Below are 4581 nucleotides of genomic sequence, written 5' to 3'. Positions count from 1 at the left end.
GCTTTTTTCTTTTTGCTTATGCGGTGCTGAGGAATCGAACCCAGGGCCTCATGCATGCAAGGCAAGTGCTTTACCACTGAGCCACCTTCCCAGCCCCCTATGTCCAGCTTTTTGCTGGTTAATTGGAAATAAGAGTTTTCTGTCCTGGCTGGCTCAGTGCTCCTCAGATCTCAGCTTCCTAAGTAGCTAGGATTTCAGGCATGAGCCACCTGTGCCCATCCTTTGTGTGCACGGGCGTGTATGTGTGTGCTGGTACTGGAGTTTGATCTTAAGGTTGGCATTCCACCAGCTGAACCACAGCTCCACTTCTGCCTTTTTGCCAGTTCATTGGCGATAAGAAGTAAATGAAGAGATATTCCATGTTCATGACTAGCCACCTCATTAATGTCTCTGGTAATGATAAGATCATAAGTGAGCATGGTAGTGAGTGGCTGAAGTATGATGCAAGACAGGAGGTCAAGGAACTGAGAGGGCAGGGTACTGGAAGAAGTATCCATATCAATACAAATTACTAAGAATTATGACAACAGGGGAAGTTCAGGAGAGAGGAACTCAAAGTCTCCAGATAATGGATGGCAAAGGGGATGGCCAGGGGGAAGATGCATGATTTGAATGAAGGGTAGTGGGTAGTAGAGCCTAACTGGTTATAGGAGGAGGAACTAAGATGACCCTACTGTACTTCCAAGCCATCATGTAGGGGTGTGGAGAGTACACAGCCACCACTGCACAGGACTGCAGGAGAGCCTGTCCTCAGGAAGCACCAGGCATTGTTGGAGCAAGAGGAGTAAAGGTACCATTCTGAGTAGAGGCTGAAAATGAAAAGGATCTTTCTGGGAATAGACCACAAAGTCTCAGAATAACGGGGTTGAGAGATGGGGTAGAAAAGGTTATATACAAAGTGGTTTGGGATTCAGGAGCCAGAAGATATCCTAAAATTTTTGGTCTGCTAATAGTGACTGATGTAAGGGCCTGGTGAGATCGGTCCCAGTTGTTTCCAAGCATTTGGAGTGGTGGGGTGCAGGTAGGAGGCCTGGGGGAGCTGCCACCAGACTCCTGACTGAGGCTGGAAGAGAGGCAATGTCAAATCCTGTCGGTGGAAGTCAGCAGATCATCCTGGCTAATAGCTACAGAGATATTCAGGGTCTCCAAAGTTTAGTGTTCATCAAGCCCACCAGAGGAGGACCTTGAGAGCCAGATTCCCAGATCTCAACTCTTCTGTATTAGTGGTCTTCAGTCTGAGTAGGGTCCTGGATCTATATTTTAACATGCTTCTGAAGCAGGTAGTGATTGGACTACATTGATGCAATGGGACTCTGAGCTCTCTGGTGCATAAAATGTATCAGGAACTGAATGAAGTGTGGAAATCTGATGATATACTCTGTAGTCACCTGTCTCAGGTCCCACCTAAAGTCCTGTTTAAGACCCTACCCACCATGCTACTCACTATTGATGTCATAGTAACTTGACATTGGTCAGTTTGTTCCTTTTAGTGTTCTAAGTAGTATTTGTTAGCAAATTTCATAGAGCTGATTATAGACACTAATCTAGCATCATTTGAGTGAAATTGAACATGAGAAATGGAAATGGCTGAGGTACACAAAAGAACAGTACAGTAAAACTCCACATATCCATCATCCCACCTCAACAACCTTCAGCATTTTTCCATATGACAGAAAAGACACCCAAATCCTGCCTTTTCTGACTCAAATGCACCCCCTCTCCCCCCCTGTTGTGGGGCCTGAATTCTGGGCCTGGTTGTCGTCCCTCAGCTCTTCAGCTCAAGGCCAGCACTCTACCACTTGAGCCATAGTGCTACTTCTGTTTTTTTTTTTCTGCTTATGTGGTGAAGGCAAGCTCAGTGGTAGAGTGCTTGCCTTGCATGCATGAGGCCCTGGATTCGATTCCTCAGCACCACATCAGCAGAAAAAAAGCCGGAAGTGGTGCTGTGGCTCAAGTAGTTGAAGAGCTGAGGAACAGGATCCAGGCCCAGAGTTCAAGCCCCACGACTGACAAAAAAAAAAGTCTAGCTGGGTGATGGTGGCTCATTCCACCGTCTAGTTACTCAGGAGGCTGATATATAAGGATCCAAGTTCTAAGCCAGTCCTGGTAGACAAATCCAGAGATTCTTTTTTTTTTTTTTGGTCCTGGGGCTTGAACTCAGCCTGGGTGCTGTCCCTGAGCCTTTCAGTGCTCCTGAGCCTCTCTGTGCTCAAGGCTAATGCTCTACTACTTAAGCCACAGCGCCACTTCCAGCTTTTTCTGTTTATGTGGTACTGAGAAATCAAATCCAGGGCTTCATGCATGCTAGGCAAGCACTTTACCACAAGCCACATTCCTGGCCCCCTCCCCACCTTTTTTTGGCTGGTTCTGGGGCTTGAATTCTGGGCCTGGGTGCTATTCCTGAGTCTTTTGCTCAAGGCTAGCATTCTACCACTTGAGCCACAGCACCACTTCCAGCTTTTTCTGAGTATTTTATTGGAGATAATAGTCTTATGGACTTACCTGCTCAGGCTGGCTTCAAACTGTGATCAGATCTCAGCTTCCTGAATAGCTAGTATTGCAGGCATGAGCTACCAGTGCCTGGCTAGGTAAGGCTATTTTTAAACATAAGTGTAGATGTTGGCAATGGCAGCACTATTTCAGGTTATCATGTGTTCCTTCAATTAAGTGGGTCTCTGCTTTCCTGTATATTTCCTAGCATTAAAGTCAGTATAGTATAGATTTTAAGTAGAATCATTATATACTTTTTCTTTAAAGTGCTGCTTCAGAGTAAAGGGCACTTCCCAGTTAAATTTCACAATTGTGTTTTTCAGTTCCAAAAATAACTTGGAATTCAGGGTGAAACATGGTCCTAGATAAATTACAGTAAGGCAGATTGAGAGAGACAGTGGGCAGCGGCAGATTGTGTATCTAAACCTGCCACTGTTTAGATATAGTTTATTGCATTCCAAAATAATCAAGAATCCAATCCTGAGACTACTTGAAGCAACATTTAATTCTTCCTGGATTGTAACTTGGCTTTTATTTAAGTAATCTTTCCCAGAAATGAAGCTGCAGGGACTCGTTACTGATAGAGTATAGGCATTATTTTCTAATTTTTATTTATTGTTGGCTTGTTTTATTTTTTTGTTGGTAATGGGGCTTGAACTCTGGGCCTGGGTGCTGTCCCTGAGCTTTTCAGTTCAAGGTGAATGCTCTACCACTTGATGCACACACAGCACCACTTCTGGTTTTCTGGTGGTTAATTGGAGATAAAAATCTCACAGACCTTCCAGCCTGGGCTGGCTTTGAACCATGATCCTCAGATCGCAGCCTCCTGAGTAGCTAGAATTTACAGGTGTGAGCCAGTAGCCCCTGGCTTGCCTGTTTTATTAACACATCTTGGCCCCTGGTTTTCTGTTATCCAAGAGGACTGGAGTGGTTTATCTTCGTGGTTCAGTTTCATGCAAGAAACCTATGTAAGATTTTCTCCACAGAAAAGGTGTGGAAGGTAGGTGTGCCAAATTCTCTTATCAGAGAACTGCCATCTAAGGAGGAGGCAACTGTGTGAAAGGTCGTGGTGGAGAGGTAAGGGAAAAAGGCTGAATAGGAACCAGAAAAGCAAACAGACAGCCATTGGCCTCCATAGACCCAGGTTTCCCCCTATTTTAATTTTTTGGTGCTAGTACTGGGGCTTGAAGTCAGAGCCTGGCCATTGTTCCTAAGCTTTTTTGCTCAAGGCTAGTCCTCTACCATTTGAGCTAAAGTTCCACTTCCCAGATTTTTTGGTGATTAATTGACCCAGGCTGGCTTCAGACTGTAATCCTCAGATTTCAGCCTCCTGAATAGCTAGGATTATAGACGTGAGCCACTGGTTCCTGTCTCCTCTACCTTTTACTACAATATTTATCATTGCAGATAGGTTTCCTATAGCATTCTTAAAGTATCATTTCCTATTCTTGAATATTCTCAGCATATTTAATGTAAATATGGAGTTATGGGTTTGGTAATCTGCCAGGACAAAGATAGGATATTGACTCTGAGTTGTCAGTTCTGAGTCTTTTTGCTGACCACTGTTATATATTTCAAATAGCATCTTTTTAGTTAGCCTAGGCTGGCATTTGAACTTGTGGTCTTCCTGCCCTTTCAGTCCTGAGTGCTAGACTTGCCAGGTATGCTACCATACCCAGCTTCCAACTTCATTTTAAAAAGCATATTAGCCAGGTGCCAGTGGCTCATGGAAATAATCTTAGTCACTCAGAAAATTGAAATCTGAGAATCTAGATTCAGAGCCAACCTGGGCAGACAAATCTGCAATATACTTATTTCCAATTAACTACCAGAAAACTGGAAGTGCCAAATGTGGCTCAAATGGTAGAGCTCCAGCCTTGAGTTAAAAAGCCAGGTGAAGGGCTGGGAAGGTGGCTCAGTGGTAGAGTGCTTGCCTTGCATGCCTGAGGACCTGGGTTCGATTCCTCAGCACCACATAAGCAAAAAGTAAAAAAAAAAAAAAAACCAGAAGTGGCACTGTTGCTTAAGTGGTAGAGCGCTAGCCTTGAGCTGAAGAGCTGAGGGACAGCGCCCAGACCCAGAGTTCAGGCC

The 4581-nt window shown here is 44.6% G+C and overlaps 1 protein-coding gene across 1 annotated transcript in view; it reads left to right on the top strand.

Moving 5' to 3' along the window:
- Dhrs7b (dehydrogenase/reductase (SDR family) member 7B) overlaps window positions 1–4581 on the top strand; it is a 43881-nt gene that overhangs the window by 2823 nt on the left and 36477 nt on the right. The gene's annotated exons all lie outside the window — the stretch shown is intronic.

This window comes from Dipodomys ordii, unplaced genomic scaffold (genome assembly GCF_000151885.1).
Source record: "Dipodomys ordii isolate 6190 unplaced genomic scaffold, Dord_2.0 Scaffold31, whole genome shotgun sequence".
In the NCBI taxonomy this organism is placed as follows: Eukaryota; Metazoa; Chordata; class Mammalia; order Rodentia; family Heteromyidae; genus Dipodomys; species Dipodomys ordii.
Note: the sequence above shows the minus strand (reverse complement) of the source record. Positions and strands in the feature narration are given on the sequence as shown.